The sequence below is a fragment of the Grampus griseus genome (genome assembly GCF_964374135.1).
Source record: "Grampus griseus genome assembly, chromosome: 15".
In the NCBI taxonomy this organism is placed as follows: Eukaryota; Metazoa; Chordata; class Mammalia; order Artiodactyla; family Delphinidae; genus Grampus; species Grampus griseus.
The window spans coordinates 46,979,164-46,992,507 of NC_139009.1; positions in this window are offsets into that span (position 1 = coordinate 46,979,164).

Genomic DNA, 13,344 nt, shown 5'->3' on the forward strand with positions numbered 1-13,344 from the left:
GGAAGTCTTAGCCACGGCAATCAGAGAAGAAAAAGAAATGAAAAGAATCCAAATTGGTAAAGAAGAAGTAAAACTGTTACTGTTTGCAAATGACATGATACTATACATACTAAATCCTAAAGATGCTTCCAGAAAACCACTAGAGCTAATCAATGAATTTGGTAAAACTGTAGGATACAAAATTAATACAGAAATCTCTTGCATTCCTATACACTAAAAATAAAAGATCAGAAAGAGAATTTAAAGACACAATCCCATTTACCATCACAACAAAGAGAATAAAATACCTAGGAATAAATCTACTTAAGGAGGCAAAAGACCTGTACTCAGAAAAGTATAAAATACTGATGAAAGAAATCAAAGATGACACAAACAGATGGAGAGATATACCATGTTCTTGGATTGGAAAAATCAGTATGTGAAAATGACTATATTACCCAAAGCAATTTACAGATTCAATGCAATCCCTATCAAATTACCAATGGCATTTTTCACAGAATTAGAACAAAAAATTTTACAATTTGTATGGAAACCCAAAAGACCCTGAATAACAAAAGCAATCTTGAGAAAGAAAAATGGAGCCGGGGGAGTCAGGCTCCCTTACTTCAGACTATACTACAAAGCTACAGTAATCAAGAAAGTATGGTACTGGCACAAAAACAGAAGTATAGATCGATGGAACAGGATAGAAAGCTCAGAGATAAACCCACGTATCTATGCTCACCTAATCAATGACAAAGGAGGCAAGAATAATCAATGGAGAAAAGACAGTATCATCAATAACTGGTGCTGGGAAAACTGGACAGCTACATGTAAAAGAATGAAATTAGAACATTCTCTAACACCATACAGAAAAATAAACTTAAAACGGATCGAAGATCTAAATGTAAGGCCAGACACTATAAAACTCTTAGAGGAAAACATAGGCAGAACACTCTTTGATATAAATTGCAGCAAGATCTTTTTCGATCCACCTCCTAGAGTAATGAAAATTAAAACAAAAATAAACAAATGGGATCTATTTAAACTTAAAAGCTTTTTCACAGCAAAGGAAACCATAAACAAAACAAAGAGATAACCCTCAGAATGGGAGAAAATATTTGCAAATGAAGCAACCGACAAGGCATTAATCTCCGAAATATACAAGCAGCTCATGCAGCTCAATATCAAAAAAACAAATAACCCAATCACAAAATGGGTGAAAGATCTAAATAGACATTTCTCCAAAGAAGACATAGATGGCCAACAAACACATGAAAAGATGCTCAACATCACTAATTATTAGAGAAATGAAAATCACAACTACAATGGGGTATCATTTCACACTGGTCAGAATGGCCATCATCAAAAATTCTACAAACAGTAAATGCTGCAGAGGGTGTAGAGAAAATGGAACCCTTCTACACCATTGGTGGGAATGTAAATTGGTACAGCCACTAGGGAGAACAATATGGGGGTTCCATAAAAAAACCAAAAATGGAACTACCATATGAGCCATCAATCCCACTCCTAGGCATACACCAAGAGAAAACCATAATTCAGAAAGATATCTGCACCCCAATGTTCACTGCAGCACTATTTACAACAGCCAGGACATGGAAGCAACCTAAATGTCCATTAACAGAGGAACGGATAAAGAAGATGTGGTACATATATACAATGGAATATTACTAGGCCATAAAAAGGAACAAAATAGTGCCATTTGCAGAGACATGGATAGACCCAGAGACTGTCATACTGAGTGAAGTTAGTCAGAAAGGGAAAAATATATATCATATAATATTGCTCATATGTGGAATCTAGAAAAATGATACAGATGAACTAATTTGCAAAGCAGAAATAGAGACACAGATGTAGAAAAGAAACTTATCTATAGCAAGGGGGGCAACGGGGTGGGATGAATTGGGAGACTGGGATTGATATATGTACACTACTATGTATAATACAGATAACTAATGAGAACCTACTGTATAGCACAGGAAACTCTACTCAATGCTCTGTGGTGACCTAAATGGGAAGGATATCTAAAAAAGAGGAGATATATGTATACATATAACTGATTCATTTGGCTGTGCAGCAGAAACTAACACAACATTGTAAAGCAACTATACTCCAATGAAAACAAACAAAAAAAAGAATAACATACTTAGGAATAAACCTATCTAATGAGGCAAAAGACCTGTACTCTGAAAATAGTAAGGGGCTGATGAAAGAAATCGAAGATGACACAAACAGATGGAAAGATATACCATGTTCTTGGATTGGAAGAATCAATATTCTCAAAATGACTATATTATCTAAGGCAATCTACATATTCAATGCAATCCCTATCAAATTACCAATGGCATTTTTCACAGAACTAGAACAAAAATATTTATTTTAATTTTTATGAAGACAAAAAAGACCCTGAATAGCCAAAGCAATCTTGCGAAAGTAAAACAGAGCTGGAGGAATCAGGGTCCCTCTCTTCAGATTATACTACAAAGCTACAGTAATCAAAACAGTATGCTACTGGCACAAAAACAAACATAGATCAATGGAACAAGATAGAAAGCCCAGAAATAAGCCTATGCATTTATGGTCAATTAATCAATGACAAAGGAAGCAAGACTATCTAATGGAGAAAGCACAGTCTCTGCAATAAATGGTGCTGGGAAAACTGGACAGCTACATTAAAAAAAATGCAACTAGAACATTCTTTAACACCATACACAAAAATAAACTCAAAATGGATTTAAGACCTAAATGTAAGACTGGAAACTATAAACATCTTAGAGGAAAACATAGGCAGAATACTCTGACATAAAATGCAGCAATATATTTTTTGATCCATCTCCTAGAGTAATGGAAATAAAAACAAAAATAAACAAATGTGACCTAATGAAACTCTAAAAACTTTTTGACAGCAAAGGAAACCATAAACAGAATGAAAAGACAACCCACAGAAAGGGAGAAAATATTTGCCAACGAAGCAACAAACAAGGCATTAATCTCAAAAATTTACAAATAGTCATGCTGCTCAGTAACAAAAAAAAACAAACAACCCAATCAAAAAATAGGCAGAAGACCTAAACAGACATTTCTCTAAAGAAGACATACAGATGACCAAAAGGTACATGAAAAGATGCTCAGTATCATTAATCATTAGAGAAATGCAAATCAAGACTACAATGAGGTATCACCTCACACCAGTCAGAATGGCCATCATCAAAAATTCTACAAACAATAAATGCTGGAGACGGTGTGGAGAAAAAGGAGCCCTCCTACACTGTTGGTGGGAATGTAAATTGGAACAACCATGATGGAGAACAGTATAGAGTTTCCTTAAGAAACTAAAAGTTGAGCTACCATATGATCCAGCAATCCCACTCCTGGGCATATATCTGGAGAAAAACATGGTTTGAAAGGATACACACACTCCAGTGTTCACTGCAGTGCTGTTTACAATAGCCAAGACATGGAAGCAACCTTAATGTCTACTGACAGATGAATGGATAAAGAAGATGTGGTACATAAATACAATGGAATATTACTCAGCCATAAAAAGGAATGAAATAATGCAACAACATGAAATGAAAATTGCCACAACATGGATGGACCTAGAGATTATCATATTCAGTGAAGTAGGTCAGACAAAGACAAATATCATATGATATGGCTTATATGCGGAATCTTAAAAAATGATAAATTGAACTTACTCACAAAACAGAAATAGACTCACAGACTTAGAGAACAAACTTATGGTTACCAGGGGGGAGGAGTAGGGTGGGGGATAGATTGGAAGTTTGAGATTGACATATACACACTGTTATATATAAAATAAGATAACCAACAATGACCTACTGTATAGCACAGGGAACTCTGCTCAGTACTCTGTAATAACCTAAATGGGAAAAGAATTTGAAAAAGAATAGATACATGTATACATATAACTGAATTACTTTGCTATACACATGAAACTAACACAACATTGTTAATCAACTACACTCCAATATAAAATTTTTAAAAATTTAAGTTTTTCTTGGATAAAAAATCAGTGCCAATATTCCTATCATTTCATTCTTTAAAGGTTTTATTAGAAAGAAAAGATACCTGATTTTTCTGATAAACTTTATATCGTTATACAGTTCTCTTCTTGAAAGCAAACCTTAAGAAATCTGAGCATAAAGCAAAAACAAATAGAAGTCAAGTTCAATTTGAAGACTATAATTTCCTATTCTCTTATTAACCAAACCAATACAATTAAAAAACATAAAGATCCAATTTTACACTAATCACAATTTTGAATCTAAATTATTGAAATTTGGAAAGGATACATATAAAAGGTTTTTTTTTTTTATTTTTAAAATTACATTAAAAATAAAAATAGGTAAATATTGGACATCTCTCAAGATAGGACTCCTGAAATTTCCATCCACAAACCCCCTGCCATCTCACACTTTACTATCATTTATTTTAAATGAATAAATATTTTTTACTTAGGTGCATGGCTTTTAGAATCAGTAAAAGTCAGTGAACATTTGTAATTGATTTCTTAGATATAACCTGAGAACTTATCCTTGCTCTATTAAAACTGACATCTGTTTAAATAACCTTACAAGAGTTACTTTGAAAAGGAAACAGAAGAGAAAAGAAAGTTTCAGAAACTGTCACACCAAGTCAGTTGCTATTACATAGATAAACTTTGAGGCAGAGCATGACTGGGGTAAAAAGCAAAATAATCAAATCCCCCAAATTATTTATGAGAGTATCATTATATCTCCTTTGCTGGAGTCCAAAAATATACCAGGGTGATAAAATTGGTTTTGTCAAATGTGCCATGGAATTGGGTCAATGTTCCTATTTGGGCCAGATGTGACTCTAGTTGGTAAGAATACTGCAAAGTCATATGGTTTATTGTAACAAATAAAAACGGTTTTTATATAGACACATATACATGTCACATACACACATATAACAAATGACTATTTTTGTAGTACAATGATGAATGTAGGGCAGTTTCATAATATACAGAGAGCAAAGTGGGATGCTAACTATGTAATCTCCCTTTTTTGAAATTCAAAAGTTCACACTCTGTAGGTGTGTATTTTAGTAACAAACCTAAGGTATTCCCCTTTTGCATCTGCAGAAATTTCTAACTAAATACTGGCCCCTAAATGAAAACTATATGAAGCATGCATGCACAGTTTTGTGCTTATAAATATTTAAAGAGAGAGATATTAAAAACAGGTTTATCAATTAAATTAGTATTTATTACATAATTTCCATGTGCCAAATGTTCTAGGTGCTAGTATTGTTGATACTGTCTCTTCCTTTAATGTTTGGTAGAATGCATCAGTGAAGCCATTTGACTGGAAATTTCCTGTGTGGAAATGTTTTTAACCATAAATTCAATTCCTCTAATGGGTATAGGGCTTTTCAGGTTATCTGTTTCTTCTTCTTTTTTTTTATTTTTGCGGTACACGGGCCTCACTGTTGTGGCCTCTCTTGCTGTGGAGCACAGGCTCCGGAAGCGCAGGCTCAGTGGCCATGGAACACGGGCCCAGCCGCTCCGCGGCATGTGGGATCTTCCCAGACCGGGGCACAAACCCGTGTCCCCTGCATCGGCAGGCGGACTCTCAACCACTGCGCCACCAGGGAAGCCCTGTTTCTTCTTGAATGAGAGTTGGTAGTTCGTGTCTTTCAGGAAATCTGTCTGTATTAACTAACTTTTCAAATTGTTGGTATAAAGTTGATTAAAAATTTCCCTCTTTATCCTTTTCAGACTTATAGGATCTATAGTGTTGTTCCTTTTCTCACCTTAGGATCGGTAACATATTCTTTTTGCTGATCAGTCTGGCTAATAGGTTTTTCAAGTTTATTGATATTCTCAAAAAACCAGCTTTCAATTTCACTGATTTTTCATGCTTGTTTTTCAGTTTTCTATTTTATTTATTTCTGTTTTTAATCTTTCTGATTTCTTTTCTTCTGCTTATTTTGGGTTAAATTTAGTTTTCTTTACCTAATGTCTTAGAAAGCATAGGTCACAATGTGGACTCATTTTTTTTTAAGTAATTTAACTGTTTAAGCTCTAAATTTCCTTTATGTACTACTTTAACTGCATCCCAAGAATTCTGATATATCTTGTTTTCAATTTCATTCAGTTCCAAATATGTTCTATTTTTCTTCAGCTGGAAAGATATACTGTATTCTTGGACTGGAAGAATCAGTATTCTTAAAATGACCATACTATCCAAGTCAATCTACAGATTCAATGCAATCTGTTTCAAATAACCAATGGCATTTTTCACAGAACTAGAACAACTAATTATAAAATTTATATAGAAACACAAAAGACGCCAAATAGACAAAACAATCCTGAGAACGAAGAACAGAGCTGATTTGCAAATGATGCAACCGACAAAGGATTATTCTCCAAAATTCACAAATAGCCCATGTGGCTCAATATCATAAAAACAAACAACCCAATGAAAAAATGGGCAGAAGACCTAAACAGACATTTCTCCAAAGAAGACATACAAATGGCCAAGAGGTACATGAAAGGATGTTCAACATTGCTAATTATTAGAGAAATGCAAATCAAAACTAAAATGAGGCATCACGTCACACCATTCTGACAGCCATCATCAAAAAATCTACAAACAATAACTGCTGGAGAGGGTGTGGAGAAAGGGAACCCTGCTACACTGTTGGTGGGAATGTAAATTGGTACAGCCTCTAGGGAGAGCAGTAGGGAGGTTCCTTAAAAAAACTAAAAATTGAGCTACCATATGATCCAGCAATCCCACTCCTGGGCATATATCTGCAGAAAAACATGGTTCGAAAGGATACATGCACCCCAATGTCCATTTCAGCACTGTTTACAATAGCCAAGACATGGAAGCAACCTAAATGTCCATTGACAGAGGAATGGATAAAGAAGATGTGGTACATAAATACAATGGAATATTATTCAGCCATTAAAAAGAACTGAATAATGCCATTTGCAGCAACATGGATGGCTCTGGAGATTATCATACTAAGTGAAGTAAGTCAGACAGAGACAGACTGATATCACTTATATTCGGAATCTAAAGAAAATGATACAAATGAACTTATTTACAAAACAGAACCAGATTCACAGACTTAGAAAATGAACTTATGGCTACTAGGGGTGAACGGTTGGGGGAGGGATAGATTGGAAGTTTGGGATTGACATGTACACACTGCTATATTTAAAATAGATAACCAACAAGGACTTACTGTATAGCACAGGGAACTCTGTTTAATATCCTATAATAACCTAAATGGGAAAAGAATTTGAAAAAGAATAGATACATGTATACACATAACTGAATCACTTTGCTGTACACCTGAAACTAACATAACATCGTTAATCAACTATTCTCCAATGTAAAATAAAAATTAAAAAAAATTAAAGAAGTTATCTGAAAGAAATTTGCTCAAAAAAAAAACGCTGGAGGAATCAAGCTCCTTGACTTGAGACTATACTACAAAGCTACCGTAATCACAACAGTATGGTACTGGCACAAAAACAGATACATAGATCAATGGAACAGAATAGAGAGCCCAGAAATAAACTCACATCCTTATGTTCAATTAATCTACAACAAAGGAGGCAAGGATATACAATGGAGAAAAGACAGTCACTTCAATAACTGGTTCTGGGAAAACTGAACAGCTACATGTAAAAGAATGAAATTAGAATGTTCTCTAACACCATGTACAAAAATAAACTCTTTGACCCAAGTCTTTTTTTTTTTTTTTTAGTATGCGGGCCTCTCACTGCTGTGACCTCTCCCGTTGCGGAGCACAGGCTCCGGACGCGCAGGCTCAGCGGCCATGGCTCACGGGCCCAGCTGCTCCGCGGCATGTGGGATCTTCCCAGACTGGGGCACGAACCCGTGTCCCCTGCATCGGCAGGCGGACTCTCAACCACTGCGCCACCAGGGAAGCCCTGACCCAAGTCTTATTTACAGATATTGGTTTATTTTGTTTGGGAATTTTCCAGATTTCTTTCCCTTATAGTTTTCTAATTTAATCCCATGTTTGTTATACAGTATAATTTGCAATATTTGAATGCTCTTAAATTTATTCAGATATGCATTATGACCATGATATGATCTATCTTGGTAAAACTCCTATGTGCAATTAAGAGGAATGCATATTTTGCTACTATTGAGTAGAAGGTTCTAAAAATATTAGGTAAAGTTTGTTTATAGTGCTATTCAAGTCTTTTTTTTAACATCTTTATTGGAGTATACTTGCTTTACAATGGTGTGTTAGTTTCTGCTTTATAACAGGGAGGAGATATTCGAGTCTTCTTGATTCTTATTTTTGTTTTGTTTCTATCCAGTATAAAATCTTTCACTATAATTGCGTATCTGTCCATTTCTGCTTTCAATTCTAGTAATTTTTTTTTAATTTATCTGTAAACTTTGGTAATAGGAACACAAACATTTAGGAATGTTTTATGCTCTTTATCATTAAAAAATGGCCCACTTTATTAATGGCAATATTCTTTTCTTTAAATTTATTTCATCTCATATTAATATAGCCATTGCAGCTTTCTTTATATTAGCTTAGCATTGCATATATTTTCCCATTATTTGACTTTGAACCATTTATGTCTCTATGTTTCAGGAGGGCTTACTGTATACCACATATGTTTATTTGCATCTTGCTTTTTTATGCAATCTGACTTATCTGTCATTTAATGGGGTACATGACCAATTATATTTAATATGATTTACTACTCTTTTAAGGTTTAGTTCTACCATCTTCCTTATCATTTTTATTTGTCCCCTCTGATCTTTGTATCCTTTTTCATCTTTACTCCCATCTTCTGGAATAATTGGTTACTTTTCAATCCATTGTATCTCCTTTATTGGCTTATTAACTATTCATCTTTTTAAGTTATTACTTTATCATTAACTCTCATTAACTCATATAATTAACTTTTCACAATCTAACTTTAAGTAATATTGCATCACTTAAAGGATAGTAGAAAAATCTTGTGACATTATTAGTCCATCTTCCCTCCACTGGACTTTGTCCTATTGTTTTCACACATTTTGCTTTTCCAAATGGTGTAAATGTCACAACGTTAGTATTTTTGCTTTAAACTGAGGATATTTTTCTGGGGCCACACGTTAAATGTTTTAAACACTGCAGGTCACATGAGATCTGTTGCACATGGTTACTTGGTTTTTGTTTTTGCTTATGTCTTATTATAGTTCAGTATGCAAAATTTATCCTTAGGTCTCAAGCCATATAAAATAGGTTGTAGGTCCACAGGCCTTATTTTGCCAACTACTGTATCAAACAGTCCATTACCTTTCAAAGAGAATTAAAAGTAAGAAAAAAAAAAAGCCTTTTATATTTACTCACATATTTACCATTTCCAGTGTTATTTGTTCCATGTCAATACTGATTTCTATCTCTTTTCCTTCTGATGGAATGATTTTCTTTAATGTTGCTTACAGCATTGATTTGCTAGTGGTAATGTTTTTCACCTTTTATATGCCTGAAAATGTCCTTTGATATTGAATAATGTTTTTGCCAATTATTCAATTATAAGTTGGCAGGGTTTTCTTTTTTTTAATATGTTAAAACTGTTCAAAAAGTATCTCTTCATTTGTATTATTTCTCACAAGAAGTCGGTTGTCAGTCTTATCTTTGTTTTTCCATATATAACATTTTGAGAGGTAATTTTAAGAGAAAGACAAATATCATATAATTTTACTTATACATGGAATTTAAAAAACAAACAAACAAAACAAAACAAAGCAAAATAGAAATAGACCCATAGATACAGAGAATAATATTGTGGTCACCAAAGAAGAGGAGGGTGAAAGGCAAGCAAAATGGGTGAAAGGGATTAAGGGATACAAACTTTCAGTTACAACAAATAAGCCACAATGATGTAATGTAAAGCCTAGAGAATATAGTCCATAATATTATAATAACTTTACATGGTAACAGCTGGTTATTAGACTTACGGTGATCAATTTGTTATGTATATAAATGCTGAATCACTATATGATATGCCTGAAATAAATAGACTATTGTGTGTCAACTATTCGTCAATTAAAAGAAAAAGACTTAAAGAGCTTTAAGGGATATAACAACAAAATGCAATGCATAGAATCTGAATACTGAGTCAAAAAACAACAGCAAGCTAAGGACATTTGAGATGCAACCCAGGATTTCAATATGGACTACCTGTTAAATAAGTTAGGAATTATGTTTAATATTGGTATTATAATGACCATGAATATATGAGAAAATTTCTCACTTTTTGAAAGTACGTGCGGAAGCACATAGCATGAATTTTGCGTATAATAGAAAGTTATTTTTTAAAAAATGCATTGAGAGGGGAAAAAAAAGCAATGAGAGTTTTATGGCTATTAAAACATACCATTAGCCCTCTATAAACAAAATACTATCATTTTAATTTTTTATGTTGCTTAAGCAATAAAGAAGAGCAAGGGTGATTTTGAGATTAATAACATATAGTATCCGTATAAAGTGGAGTCAGATACCTTGGCCATAAGGAAAATGAGGTTTATTCCAGAATCTATCACTTAAGAGGTGAAATAAAATTGAAGATTATAGCTCAGATCTTGCTGTGAAGGGCTACAAAGACCTAGCCTGTGGATGGCTATTCAGAAGTTTAGCTTTGCCTCTAATTCAAAGCTGTGTGTTTATGGCTCTTGACAAGCTCTAGGCAAAACGCAAATCTTCTTTGCTCCATAGAGCATGCCAAATGACAGTGAGGCTTGGGCTCTGAAGTCTGACAACGGGAATTACCCTCTGGTTCCACATAACAGCAGATTAGGATAGAAATACAAGGCGAGGTGAAACAGAGACAACAGTTAGGACTAGTCCAATGTTGGGGATTATGGCCAGAAATATTTCAATCACAAAATAATTGATACTATGTACAAAGCCATATATGATTGAATTTTTCAAAAATTTTAGGGGCACTTAAACTTTGTTTCTGCCATTTAAACCCACAGACAAAAATCTGAATTAAAAGTGCAGTTCAGTTCCCATCAAATATACAAATGAACCCTCGGGAGTATAAAAGACATAATACCTTTCACATCTTTAGTGTTGGAATTTGAATAAAATGTTCTAGAAGATAATTCTCAAAATCATATAGTTCTGGGTAAGAGCAACATATGACAGCACTGACATCATGGCTCACAGATTCTATCAGGGCATAAATAATATATTTCTTTATTTCCAACTTTCTGATCATCCAACGTGGAATTCATAATGAAGCAATTTCAAAAGATATACCCATTGCCTTGATGCTCTGGATTATCATTTAAATGAATCTAGACGGTATTTTAACGTTAGTGTTTATAATGCTTACAGTGTTTCTTCTTGTTCTAACTTGGATTTCAATATCCGCAAAAATCAATATTTCAATCTAGGCTACTTTTTTATGACCTTCTAGACATCTCCCTCTTGTATCTCACAGGGGTGTCAAAAACTAGTTTCACCACATTTATCCATACAGCTGTTCCTTCTCCTTTCTTCTTCCATATAGAGATGGCATTATTTCCCTGTCATTCAAACAGAAACCTGAAAGCTGTAGGCAAACTTCCTTTTCCTTTGCTCTCCATCCTGGTAGCACCAAATGAGCTTTTAGCTCGTCTATATCTCTGCAATCTGTCCCCTCTTCTCTGTTTTTTTTTTTTTTTTTCCCTAAGGTAGGAATTTCATAATCCCAGATCATTGCAGTAGTCTCCTTACTGGTTTCTTGTCTCCCTTCACCATTCATCCTGCATTCTACTCCCCTCACACTCTGTGCAATGCCACTCTGTCACCCCACTGACTAAGAGAAAACCATTCAGAATCTCTCCTTGCTGCCTCATCTCCCAGACAACTTACATGTAGCTCCTAAGCTCCAGGGGCAAACCCATGAGCTCCTTGAATATCCATCACTTCTGAATCCTCCCGGCATACAGCTATTTGTCCTTATTCCTCAACTCCAACATCAGTTTCCTCTTGGAAGTCTCTACAGACATGCCTTCTTCTCTCCACTTCCTCTAGCTGGGAGCCGGGAAGGCAGCTTCTTTATTGTGTGCATGTGCCACCCTGATTTTACTTCAGTGCTGATGCTGAATTTTTATTGTTTTAAACATTTGTTTCCTTCCTTCAAAAGTGACCTATCTCTAGGCAGGGGTGGTTCTTTTGTTTGTTTGTCTTAAAATTCATATTGCCTAATGCGGGGTTTGCTATATAATAAGATTCAAAAGTACTGTTGACTAAACTGAATTTGGTGTGAAATTGGAGAGTAAAAATTAATTGTGAGATTAAAATCTACCTAAAATTGAAATGTTTTCCCTGCTTTATACATTTCTCTTGTGAGATTCATAAGCTTGTTACTTTAGAAAGGAAAAAAAAAATATAGAAATAAACACCAAGTAGTGTTATCACAACTTGCATATGAAAAGTAAAAATTTCAATTCACGAGCCAGATGTTTTATCTATCTGATGCCAAACATCTGGATGTTTATATAATCAGCAATGATTGGTTAATTTTGTTCTAATTTTTCATCTGGTGTTCAGTATCATGTAGCAACAACTTACATTTCTAATATCATATAACATGTTTTATACACACACAAAAGAAAAATGTGCTTGTTTAGTAAAATATCACATGGTCCCGATTTTCCTTTTTGTAGTTTTGCTTCTATAATTTTGACTTTTGAGATGTTTTACGAAGAAGATATTCGTGCCCTCCCACATATCAATAATCTCGGCATTTTCATCCATATTTCCTAAGTGAGGAGGCTCTGTATGTTGTCCTGGCACATACAACATTGTGGAGAGCTGTGATTTGAAACTAGGTCCTTCTGACTTTAACATCTGAGGTATTAACATCCAAATCACACTAAATTTTAGACTTATGACCTCAGCCCATCTCAATACAGATCACTTTTTAATACTGCATTTACGCACAGAGCATGCACTGAAAGTCCTTGGTATCATGTCATGATGCTCTCTCTGATCCCCCTTTATATTTTAAAATGTTTCATTCACACACTCCCCAAATAAAGTCTTCACTAAGATGCAGTCTTACTGTTAGCATAACAGGTCCTAAGGAGCCTCATTTCCATCAAGACATCATGACAGATCTGAAAAGCTACCAGGATGGCCTCTCACAATTACTTTTTATTCTCCAATTCCACACCCAATTCAATTTATTCAACAATAATTTTGAATCTTATTATATAGCAAACCCTGCACTAGGCAATATGGATATACAAACAAACAAAAGGAATTTAAAATTTGGAACTAAAGATATTTTATTTAATCACCCACAAG